Raw genomic sequence first — 13,362 nt, 5'->3', positions numbered from 1 at the left:
CTCATCCATTCTGCCAGTAACTCACTCTTCTCATCACTCTCAACTCACACATTCACAAACCCATCACACATCCACAGGGATCTCACACCTCAAGGGACAACACCACTAACTCTCACACACACCCTCACATTCCCATCAGGCTCATACCCTCTGCAGCTTGCAACCTCATCCTGTCCATGGCTCCGCTCCCCACACAAACATTCTACGCAGTGCCATGTGTCCTGCTCACACTCTCTCCATCTGTTTCCATACAGGAGAAGCCTGTTCACACCAGCAGGGAGAGGTCCCAGACCGGGGGTGGAGTGGTCCACATTAGGCCCCTCGCTCACTTTGAGGAGCGTATCATCGCGCTGACTGGTGAGGATGTGGACCATGCCTGCGGTGACAGTGACAGTGACACCCACCTGAGGATCCTGCACCACATCATCCCACTCTCAATGTAACTGTGAGTGCTCCCTCTCCTGCTTTTGACTCTGCTGCCAGGCACTAATTATCTCTACTTCGGTTCACAGGGAGACCTGCCAAGCAACTGACACCCTCAGCCAGCCAGTCCCACAGCTCCATCCATTTCTTCACTCCAGCCAAGAGGACACCTCATCCTTTCAGGAGTTGGAAATAAACAGCCTGGGAGACCCATCACAGCATTTACCCATACCCTCCACCAGCGCAGAGACACACACCTCGGTGGGACCTAGATCTAGTGCAGGCTCGGGTTCACAATCTGGTGGTCACCACACGGACACATGTTTGCAGCAGTTGGAGGCAGGTTCAGCTGAGCTCCCCGACACCCGGAGGACTGCTGGGCAAAAGGCATCTGTGAGGTCCGAGTCAGATAATAAGCCTCTGGATTTGGCCTTCCAACTCATCCTGGAGAGTCATCAAAGGTGAGGGAACATCACATGGAGCTTATAGAAGCCCCCAACAAAGTGACACGTGTGTCGGAGGAGTGCACCCGCCGGCTCTTTGATGAAGTGGACCCACATGTGCGCACATGGAGGTCTCCATGGGAAGGATGGCGGATGCCATTGAGACCCTGGCCCAGCAGAATGCAGAGATGAGCACAAACCTACACTCTAGCATGGTAACCATGGGTGAGTTTCTGCAGTGACAACGTGAGAGGAAAATGGGGCATCTCGATGCCTCCCCAGTTGCTCCTTCCCCTCAAGGGGTCAGGCTGGGGCCCTTGGGCACCTGAAGGGAGGAGGAGCAGCAGCAGGACACCCCTGGGTCATCCACTCAGGAACTTCAGAGGCTGTCCACTTCCTCTAAGTCCCCTTTGCCTGTGAGCCCCTCAACCTTGTCCTCTCACCGCAAAGGGAGTAGCTGGCCCATCTTCTCCACTGAGGTCATTGACCTGAGCAAGGTTCTCTAGGTAAGTCCTGACTTCTGAGTTCTGGGTCGTCGTGCTTCCCTACCGGTGTAACAGTAAATCTGGCATTGTCGGGGGACGATTCCAGTTGAGTCTTAGTTTGCATCCCATTAGCAGGATTATTGGCCTTCTCGCCATATTGTACACCGCCCCCCCCCCCCCACCACCTGCTTGCCATGATGCCCGACGTCAATGGGGCCGGAAAGCTTCGGCCATAACATGCATTTGGTTGGCATTTTAATGCCACCCTGGACAGCTTACCATGCAGACCCTGGGGATCAAGCCACACTGGCCTCACCTTAGCAAATGTCTCTGGAACTGAACGTGCAAAATGTAAACAACAGGCAAGGAGTAATTGGGAATCTGCCAAGCAACAGCTTTTATTTTTCATGAACAAAATTCATATGTGTCAACAAACTGCCCTCCCCATTCTCCTGCGAAACACTGTACAATGGTTTGTATTCTATCAGATGCAGACAACGAAGTATCAAGAGATTTACGCATTCATCCTTGTTAGTTCAGCCTTGTTACTGCAATGCATACAAGTAAACTCCGCTAATTGGACTCATCGCAGGCAAATAGAAATTCTCGCTGATGTGATTCAGGAGTTTCCCATCACCAGAGCAGAGAGATTACTAATATAAAATAAAAACAGAAAATGCTGGAAAAACTCAGAAGGTCTGGCAACATCTGTGGAGAGAGAAACAGAGTTAACATTTTGAGTCCAATATGAGAGATTACTGACTTCATTCTTTTACAGATGTTGCCGTATACAAATGCTGGAAGAGGACTTGAGACTGGCATGTGTAGCATAAGGAAAGACAGTATATTTGGTGTACACTGTCTGTCAATGGTGTCATTTCAGGTTCTGACAAGTGGGACAGATGCCTTTTTTTTACCCAGAGTGGGAAGCCTTAAGCACAGTAGTTGTCACAATGACAGCATGGTGTCACTTTTTCTGAGACTGTCAATTACATATCGCTGAGGCCACAGACCTGGAATACGGTATTTTATAAAAGTATAGGAGCTGTCACTTCCAAATTACAGAGGTGGTGCTGACAATGTTGCAGGCATAAGGGCAGAATGATTTCCTCTAGTGCAGAAAATAGCTTTCACATCTCCCACATTTGCAATCTCCTGGAATTAACACTGCAAATAACAAGTATTAACTTCCGCTCCTTGTGCCTCTAGCAGGAGTTTCACATGGAACTTGAAAGAGAAATAGTTCACTCTGGTTCAGCAACTTCACCACTGTTAAAGGTTACTTATGAAGTCAGGTACATTTTAGTAGATATAGGGAGTAATGAGTCAAGGTTTCTTCTAACATACTTTCAGTGACGAGGAGGATCCATTTGTGAAGCTCTCCTTTGTTATTTCCAGTGAAATTGGAGGCATATTTGAATACATTTACCCGGTTGATATAAATAGTGAACACAAAAAATGTTCCTGAATGATATTGCCACATATAGCGACCAGAGGGATTCTGAAATCCCTGTGGTTTTGAAACCTGCAGTTTGGTTGGGATGTGTATCGTGACTAGCTCACATGGGGATATTCTACTTTTGCTTGGCCTTTCTGCCTTTCTTAGATAACCCAGCTGAAAATAAAACACACAAGCAGGCATTGCTTTATGGCATTTCCAGCTGATCAACTTATAGCCAAGGCAGTTGCTATCATGGAGAAACATTCTGTAAGAGCAGTATTCCCATGTATGGGATTAGTTACCGTACGGAGAATGTTCAGAAAACCAATACAGTTTCAATGCTTGTTTCCTCCAAATAAATGAATTCCTGTTACTTCCGGCCAATGCATAATCCCGAACACCAAAATGTGTTCTTTTTCAATTAAAGAGTGATATCTTTAGAGGCTTTTTCACATTGCAAGACAGACATTCCTGAGTATAAACTGTGTCCAATTCACAGTATCAATCTTAAAGCTGATAATTTGAGCTCGCTGCATCTTTTACAATAAAGCCCAATTTTCCACATTGAGAAAGGCGTGATCATTCTAAAAAATTAGTATTTTGAGACAATAACGCATTATGGGACTGTGACGAAGTTGATAAACTGATCGAGTTTCAATCTTGTGCTTCATAGCATCATCTCAATTCCTTGAACCACTTGCACACTGCTGTGGATCCATGTTTGGCTCACGGCATTACTGGCTAAGAAAAGCTCTGTTAATAGCTGAAGATAAAATTTGTTGTCAGCACTATTCATAGGAGTGCTCAAAGGCATTAAGGCTTGAAAAGCTAGAAATAAAAAATGTTGGTGGAGAAATTAACCTCATTAAAGACCTTTCATGGGCTCTTTCTCTAATATTCCCCTGCAGGGTGTGCCAATTTTCTCAGGACGCTACGCAGGTAAAAGCCATCTGAGGCTTAGCACGCAGTTTATGCCTAGGGGCCAGTGATGACTTATATGCGCTGGTTCAGATTACATTAGCAGTTCCACTACCAACTTCCTATCTGGACCTTCACAAGTTCCCTCGCTTCTCAGGTCTTTGCAGAGGTGGATACACACACACGCACATGCATGCACGCACACACGCACGCACACACACACACACATACACACACCAAAGTGGAGTTAAAGCCCAAGATCATCCATGGCCATATTGAAGGATGAGCAGGCTCATCAGACTGTATGGTCTATTCCTGCTCCTGTTTCTTGTGTATTAAGTAGCTTTCAAATGAATACTGCCTCTTTATTGACAGCCTGGAATTCTCACCACCAATACAGCAGTGGCAATGAGATCAACCACTTTCCATGCTGCCAAATTCCAACAGACAGACCCAGTAGCAAGGATAGGAATAACTTGCGACATTCATGCTGACTGCTCCTCATGAGGGCTCAGTCTGTCAGACAGAGAGAGAGAGAGAGAGTGGAAGGATTTGTGGATTGCCACCAGAGTGTAGTTTCTAGCAGGCAGGTCAGACCAGTTTTAAACACAGCACGGATAAAGGTGGCAGCTTGGGGCTGCAGGAGGCTGACTAGAGAATCAAAGAGAACGAGGTCGAACCAGAAGCAGACAAGTGCATCTGAGTGGAGCCACAAAATTACTTTGATATATAGAAGTTCAATGTAATTTTATTCCAGGCTAGAATGGACTAAAATATCAATATATCAGTATATTCACTGCAGAAACCTTATGCAAGGCCTTCATTGTATTTAAGGGTGATAGATAATTGCAACGCGTCAGATATGAAATTAGTGCATCTGTTGCTGCCATTCTGCTAAAGTGGTGCAGAATTAAACACATCTGTTCTTCGCTAACTGTAAGACTCTGTTATTGAACATTTATGAACTTGTGCACACAACACTCACATTAACAGCAAGGGGAAGTTAAAGGCAGATGCCAGATAGCAGTACATGAGCAAAATTATAACTGTTTAAACTCTGAACAGTTGAGTTAATTTAGGACTGTTGCTAAAACATGTCAAAAAACAGAATTCAAATTCTCATTGAAATGAAATGCGAATCCCATGGTATACCCTCAACAGATGCAGCCCATTGGCAGTTTAACCTTTACTTTCTAATTTGTGAATTTTGATACTGAATGTTTGAACAAATACACATGCTGCCTATAAGCTTTAGGGCTATGCAGTTGTAGTGAGACTGTTCAATGTGATTTATAAAGTATTAACTGGTATCAACAAGGTGAAAGAAGAGTATTACTTTTAGTAAGACAGGCAATCGACTCAAACAACATAAACTGAAACCAAAGAAAATTTAAAACAGAAACATTATGGATGTTGCTGTAAACTTCCAAATTGGGAATTTTGCTGTAATTATGTTTGCTAACATGGTCATTTCCACTGTCAACTTGCAGTCTTCAGTGTGCGTTTTTGGAATTCCGCTTTTGAACACTTGGGCAATTCATCTGTCATTACCTCATTCACTTCCAAAACATTTGATAGATTTTGCACCATGCGTTTTAATGCCCTCCCACCAAAGCTATATTCAGGGTACCTAACACCATCTGTGCTGTGTTAAATGGTACATTCTCAGACACTTCCCCATTAATTCAGGAGCTCCCCAGGCTTCTTATCTCTCTCACTTACTATCTTCACAACATTTACCTGTCACTTAAAATCTATCCGATATTTTAATGAAAGAAAAAAATTCGTATTTCTTCAAGCCTTTCACTACTTCAGGACATCTCAAAGCACTTTACAGCCAATGAAGTAATTTTGAAGTTCAGTCACTGTTGTAATTTGGGAAATATAGGCAGCCAATTTGCACACAGCAAGCTCCTACAAACAGCAATTTGATATCACCAGATAATCTGTTTTTCTAATGTTGACTAATGGATGGATGCCAGAAAACAGGGGATAACTCTCCTGCTTTTCTTCAAAATGGTGCCTTGGGATCTTTTACGTTAATGTGACAGTTCATTTTTTTTATTATTCATTTATGGGATGTGGGCTTCACTGGCTGGGCCAGCATTTATTGCCCATCTCTAATTGCCCTTGAGAAGGTGATAGTGAGCTATCTTCTTAAACCGCTGCAGTCCATGGGGTGTAGATACACTCACAGTGCTGTTAAGGAGGGAGTTCCAGGACTTTGACCCAGCAACAGTGAAGGAACGGCGATATATTTCCAATTCAGGATGGTGAGCGGCTTGGAGTGGAACTTGCAGGTGGTGGTGTTCCCATCTATCTGCTGCTCTTGTCCTTCTAGATGGTAGTGGTCATGGGTTTGCAAGGTGCTGTCTAAGGAGCCTTGGTGAATTCCTGCAGCATATCTTGTAGATGGTACACACTACTTCCACTATGCGTTGGTGGTGGAGGAAGTGAATGTTTGTGGATGGGGTGTCAATCAAGCGGGCAGCTTTGTCCTGGATGGTGTCAAGCATCTTCAGTGTTTTTGGAGCTGCACTCATCCAGGCAAGTGGGGAGTATTCCATCACACTCCTGACTTGTGCCTTGTAGATGGTGGTCAGGCTTTGGGGAGTCAGGTGTTGAATTACTCACCACAGGATTCCTAGCCTCTGACCTGCTCTTGTGGCCACAGTATTTATATAGTTAGTCCAGTTCAGTTTCTGGTCAATGGTAGCCCCCAGCATGTTGATAGTGGGGGATTCAGTGATGGTAATGCCATTTAGGGTCAAGGGGCAATGGTTAGATTCTCTCTTGTTGGAGATGGTCATTGCCTGGTACTTGTGTGGCATAAATGTTGCTTGCCACTTGTTAGCCCATGCTTAGGTATTGTAAAATGGCACCTCCAACAGTGCTGCAGTCCTTAGAGTGTCAGCCTGGAATTTTGTACTCAAGTCTCTGGTGCTGATGATTTAACTTTATTCACCAACTTCACTCCAATTCTCTAACCTGGGTGCTTTTCAAGCCTTCTTCAGTGGAATAACTATACTGTTACATCTTGACCTTCTTCATCCTGTTCCATTTGGGAAATGAAAATCTTGTTTTTTAATTCTTCAAAATGTAGTTTGTTCATGTCACTCATGGCCTAACTAATAACACGCATCTCGGAATTTTCATGGCTTTATCCTTCACCCTATTCTAAGCCCAACTATCTCCTTGACTACAAGTACAATGTCCCTGTCTGCTCCTAAATTTTAGCTGCCTCCAACAAGCTGACATTATTATCTGCCTAGTGGCTCTTTTCCTTTGATAATTCTTTATATTCTATAAAACCCAATTGTGTTCAAGGCTTCAATGATGCATCCATTTTTGAAGAAGATTTTCTTGCTAATCTGCTGCATGTTTAGACACAGTACAGGGAAAAAAATTATGGGGTAAAATTGGTATATGCTTATAGCACAAAATGGTCTCACGGGAAATCCTTAGACCATTTCATATTCACAGAATCACAGTGCAGAAGAGGCCCTTCGGCCCATCGAGTCTGCACCAACACGTGAGAAGCATCTGACCTACCTACCTAATCCCATTTAACAGGTCTTGGCCCATAGCCTTGAATGTTATGATGTGCCAATATTGTGGCCAATTTTTCTTTGAATTGCTACGAGGGAAAGTAAAATTGGACCCGATGTAAAGGAACTGACGGTTTGCTGTGAACCTTTTTTTTGCATGTAATGAAGATCAATTTCACCCCTTGTTGTATGATAGGGCATCCCTCTCTTTCATCTAACTTCCGACCTTTCTGTCCACTGCTATCTAACTGTATATCTGTATATTTTTGATAATACTCCTGTCAGTGATGTCAATAAGAAGTTAACTTCAAGTAACCTTCTACGTGCTTTTATAATAAGTCTGAACACTGCTGTGAAAAAGCTTAGAAGACAACTATCTAAGAATCAAAAAAAAATTCCCAGGCACACCATTCAGCTGAATGTTGACAATAATTTTTCCATGCAACACTTGTGCTGTTATGGCTCACGCACAAGCAAAATGTATGCCTCGTAAACACTTATTTTCCAAACTGGATATCACCTGACTGTCAAAGCAGTGAAAAGCATTTCACGTTATTTAATACAGTACAGCAAACTCCCACTGTTTGCACCCCCCTCCATCACGATTTTGTTTACCCGCGCGAAAGTGTTTACATATAAAATCGCAGTTCGCACCCCCGAAACCTCGCTCATCCGTGGTTAAAAATGCAACAATCCGATTTAAACAGTGCACATGCACAAAGGTTAATAAAGAACATGTTATACCTTATAAAATTCTATTCGAAATACTGTTTGTCCTCTCGTCCTAGAAGAAAGTGCGCACTGCAAAAGTCCCTGCACCGTGCATGTGCAGTCTCCATGTGCACATGGGTTGCTGTGATTTACAGGATTCTACAGAGGTGCAGTATTTTGTAGTACAGTTACAAGACAGGACAGCACTCTACTAAAAATGTGTGAGTCAGAGCCAAGCAGAAAACGTCCCAGGAAGGTGATGACACTTGAACAAAATGTCACAATCCTAGATAGACTGAAAAATGGTGCAAGTGCTTCCATGCTGATCAGGGAATACTTTGTGAATGAATCCACAATCAGGTTACATGAGGCAGTCTGAAGAAAAAATAAGGACCAGTGTTAGTGTTTCTGGTAGTCGTACTGCCCAAGGTAACTTTTGTGAGCAGGAGAGATCCACACTTAGAGGAAATGGAGAAGTTACTCAGCGTGTGGATTGAGCACCAGCATCAAAGGAGGACCCAAGTTAATGGTCCAAACATTCAAAGTAAAGCCCTTGAACTGTACCAGAACATAAAGAGTAGTAAAGAGAGCAGCACTGTTGACGATGAAGGTGGTGCAGAAGGTGTCTCTCCTTCTATTTGCAAAGAATTCTCAGCCAGCACAGGATGGTTTGATCACTTTAAAAAGCATTTTGGGCCGCACGATGTGAAGCTGGTGGTGGTGGTGGGGGGGTGACGGTGGGGGAGGCTGCTTCTGCTTACCATGCAGCTGCAGGAGAGTTTCCCAAGGTGCTGCACAAATACAATGAGGAGAGGGGCTACCAGGCAGAGCAGGTCGGCAACACAGATGAAACTGGCCTGTTCTGGAAGAAGATGCCAAGTAGGGCCGACATTTCAAAAGAAGAAAAGACAGCTCCTGCATTTAAAGCAGCAAAGGACAGGTTGACACTTATGCTATGTGACAATGTAGCTGGCTTTAAATGTAAGCTAATGCTGGTTTATAGGTCGGAAAACCCCCGAGCTTTCAAAGGGAAAATTAACTGTCATCTGCCAGCCTTTTGGAAGGCTAACAGCAATGCTTGGGTACAGCATCCATCTTTGAAGACTGGTTTCGCAATTGCTTTCTGCCAGAGGTCCGCATTTATCTGAGAGAAAAAAAACCTGTCTTTCAAAGTCCTACTAATCCTCAATAATGCACCTAGGCATCCACACACTCTTGCCAAGAACCATCCAGATGTTGAAATTTTGTTTTTACCCCCAAGTACGACCTCACTTGTCCAACCAATGGACCAAGGGGGGGGTCATTGCCTCATTCAAGGCTTACTACACCCAATGAAGCTTCAGCCACATCCTTCATCTTCTGGAAGCAGACCCTTCAACCACAGGCCATGATTGCTGGAAGGAATTCCATGTCCTCATAGCAATAAGCATATTTAAGGTCTCATGGCATGAAGTTAGAGCTTCACTCATAAATGCTTGCTGGAAAAAAGTTTGGCCTGAGGCCATGAATGATTTCACAAGGTTCCTCAATGTGGAAGCTGAAGTGGCCAGGATTGTTGACTTGGCAAAACAAGTTGGAGGGGAGGGATTTGAAGACACCACCACAGCTGAAGTGGGTAATTTGCTTCAATCTCATGAAGAGGAACTGTCTATGGAAGAATTGGCTGAACTGATGAGATCAAATGAACGTAAACAAGAGCAGGTGCAGGAAGAAGAGCCAAAAAAGGCACAGTTCACAACCAGGATGGTGACAGACCTCATAAGGTCAGCCGAAGATTTGAAAAAACAGGCAACAGACTGTGATAGAAGCATGGAAAGAAGCATTGCCTTTTGTAGAGCAATTGACACAGTTAATGCTCCAAACAGAGAACTTTACAAAATTGAAAAACAAAAGGTGAAGCAGTCAACAATAACATTGTTCTTCTCATCCAAATCATCTACATCAACATTTGTATCAACCATGTCACCCACTCCATCTACATCCACTCTCAATTGTAGTATAGTGCCTATACTGTAATGTACAGTACCTGTACTGTGATTTGTAAATTATACTACAGATATGTACTGTATTCTGTATTTGATCAATTTTAAATTGTTCCTGTTTTCTTGTGTTGACAAACAATTCCTTCAGGAAAATTGACTTCAATGTACCTGTACTGTCAAGTGATCTACTACTGTACTGTGATTTGCAAATTGTATGACAGGATACTGTATTCTATAATTGAAAAGTTTTACATTGTTTTTGTTTTCTTGTACTAACAAAGTAAAACTATCTTTAATCAAAGAAAACATATTCCAGTAAAGATAAAGGGTGGGACCAACAAATCCAGGGAACCGGGTGTCAAGGAATATACAGGATTGGATAAAGAGAAAAAGGGAGGCTTATGGTAGATGCTGAGAGCTCAAAACAGTGGAAGCCCTAGAGGAATATAGAATGTTTAGGGGGGAACTTAAAAAGGAAATTAGGAGAGAAAAAAGGGGGTATGAAAAAGCTTGGGCAGGTAAAATAAATCCAAAGTTATTTTACAAGTACGTTAAGAGTAAAAGGATAACTAGGGAAAGAGTAGGGCCCATTAAGGACCATAGTGGTAATTTGTGTGTGGAGCTGGAAGATATAGGTAGGGTTCTAAATGAATACTTTGTGCCAGTGTTCACAAGTGAGAGGGACGACGTGGGTATGGAAATCAGGCAGAAGGACTGTGATATAATTAAAGAAATTTGCATAGAAAGGGAAGAGGCTCTAAGTGGTCTGGCAGGCTTAAAAGTAGATAAATCTTCAGGCCCGGATGAAATGTATTCCAGGCTGTTGAGTAAGGCAAGGGAGGAGATAGCAGGGGTGCTGGCTTTAATTTTCAATACCTCTCTGGGCACAGGAGAGGTGCCAGAGGACTGGAGAACAGCCAATGTGGCATCGTTATTCAAGAAGGGAGGAAGGGATAAACCAGAGAACTACAGGCCAGTCAGTCTAACCTCAGTGGTGGGGAAACTATTGGAAGCAATTCTGAGGGACAGAACTAATCTCCATTTGGAAAGACAGGGAAGGACAGTCAGCATGGTTTTGTTAAGGGGAGGTCATGTCTGACCAATTTGATTGAATTTTTTGAAGAGGTGACCAGGTGTGTAGATGAGGGCAATGCATTTGACGTAGTCTACTTGGACTTCAGCAAGGCTTCTGATAAGGTCCCACATGGGAGACTGGTAACGAAGGTAAGAGCCCAGGGGATCCAAAGCAATTTGGCATATTGGATCCAGAATTGGCTGAGTGGCAGGAAGCAGAGGGTGATGGTCGAGGGTGTTTTTGTGACTGGATACCTGTGTCCAGTGGGGTTCTACAGGGATCAGTGTTAGGTCCCTTGCTGTTTGTGGTATATATAAACGATTTAGACTTGAATGTAGGAGGGTAAGTTCGCGGATGACACGAAAATTGGTGCGGTGGTAAATAGTGCGGAGGATATCCTTAGATTACAGGAGGATATAGACGGGCTGGTCAGATGGGCTGATCAGTGGCAAATTGAATTTAATCTGAATAAGTGTGAGGTGATACACTCGGGCAGGACAAACAGGGCATGGGAATTCATGATGAATGGTAGGACCCTGGGAAGTACCGAGGATCAGAGGGACCTTGGTGTACATGTCCACCGGTCCCTTAAGGTAGCGGGACAGGTAGATAAGATGGTTAAGAAGGCATATGGGATACTTGCCTTTATTAGCTGAGGCATAAAATATAAGAGCAGGGAGGTTATGCTGGAACTTTATAAAACGTTGGTTAGGCCACATTTAGAATATTGCGTGCAATTCTAGAATCCGCATTATAGGACGGATGTGGTTGCACTACAGAGGGTGAAGAGGAGATTTACCAGGATGTTGCCTGGGCTGGAGAGTTTTAGTTATGAGGAGAGATTGGATAGACTGGGGTTATTTTCCCTGGAGCAGAGGAGATTGAGGGGGGACATGATTGAGGTGTATAAAATTATGAGGGGCATAGATAGGGTAGACAAGAAGGAACTTTTCCCCTTGGTGGAGGGATCAATAACCAGGGGGCATAGATTTAAGGTAAGGGACAGGAGGTTTAGAGGGGATGTGAGGAAGAATTTTTTACCCAGAGGGTGGTGGGAATCTGGAACTCACTGCCTGAAAGGGTGGTAGAGGCAGAAACCCTCATAACATTTAAGAAGTATTTGGATGTGCACTTGTGATGCCATGGCATTCAAGGCTATGGGCCTAGTGCTGGAAAATGGGATTAGAATAGTTAGGTACTTGTTTGACTGGTGCAGACTCAATGGGCCGAAGGGCCTTTTTCTGTGCTGTAGACCTCAATGACTCTATGACTCTAAAAATAGTTTTTATTGACTCCATTAAGGTAAACATGTGAAATTTGGGGATGGCTGGAACATATCTAATTCAGTTGCATTATAAACTGTGTTTGCCATTCACGATTTCACCCTTCGCGAAATCTAACGGGAACAGAACCCCCACAAATGGTGGGAGTTTATTGTACACGTAATCAGAATTTCAGAACCATAGAATGATAAGGAACTTCAACAACAGGCACTGCCAAAGTAGCCATCATATATTAACAATGTTGGATCTAGAAGACGGTGACTTAGATTTGCTGAATGTGATCAGAAATTTGTAAACAATATCATAACAACTAATGCAGGGTGTGCTCTTCATCCATAACATGCAGCAAAGTAAAACTTGCTGCTGTTGCCCTTCAAATCAAATTGGTGCAATGGTGCTTAAATTCGCAAAAATGTGACTGTCGAAACATGTTCCTTGTGATTGCCCACTATGCTGCTGTTCTAATCATGTATCCCAGCCATTACAAAGGCTACTTAATTCTACCTCTGTAGCATTACTTTTTTACATCCCTACCTCACCTCTACCACTGCTTAACTATCATCCTTTCTTTTTGTTACTGAAAGACTTGACTTTTCCAACCCCCTTCTCTCTGACTTCCCTACATAAATGCCAACACATTTAAAACTCACAAAAGAGTACAATGAGGTCTTTAGATAGCTGTGAATCTTTGAGTCACACTTTGCACTCACTAGTGAGGAATAATTGAGCAGATGATAAATGAGTAGACTCACAGGATGGAATTTAAGCTGCAAGTGATTTCTGGTGAAGGTTGGGTGGGTCGTAGGCTATCTGGAACCCAACATTTGCCTGTTGGCTGAAAAACCTCGCTTCAGGCACTTAGGGTATTTAGAGATCATTCCTTGGAATCTTGCACTATTTCAGACCACAAATAAATATAAGAACTTGCCTCTGACTCCCCAAATCCTAAACAATATCTACAAAGAACAAATCAGGAGTGTGATGAAATGCTCTCCGCCTGCCTGGATGAGTGTAATTTTAACAACACACAAGACGCTCAAAATCATCCAAGAC

General features: G+C 43.4%; 1 protein-coding gene and 1 long non-coding RNA gene across 3 annotated transcripts in view; one reads left to right on the top strand and one right to left on the bottom strand.

Annotated features, from left to right (window-relative positions):
* The window catches only part of LOC144680294 (uncharacterized), a 42,039-nt gene extending 37,878 nt beyond the window's left edge, over positions 1–4,161 (bottom strand). The window contains exon 1 of the long non-coding RNA XR_013576527.1: positions 3,830–4,161. This is a non-coding gene — a long non-coding RNA (uncharacterized LOC144680294). The remainder of the gene's footprint in view (positions 1–3,829) is intronic.
* The window catches only part of sntg2 (syntrophin, gamma 2), a 1,221,259-nt gene that overhangs the window by 71,795 nt on the left and 1,136,102 nt on the right, over positions 1–13,362 (top strand). The window lies entirely within an intron of this gene.

This window comes from Cetorhinus maximus, chromosome 5 (genome assembly GCF_964194155.1).
Source record: "Cetorhinus maximus chromosome 5, sCetMax3.hap1.1, whole genome shotgun sequence".
In the NCBI taxonomy this organism is placed as follows: domain Eukaryota; kingdom Metazoa; phylum Chordata; class Chondrichthyes; order Lamniformes; family Cetorhinidae; genus Cetorhinus; species Cetorhinus maximus.
Note: the sequence above shows the minus strand (reverse complement) of the source record. Positions and strands in the feature narration are given on the sequence as shown.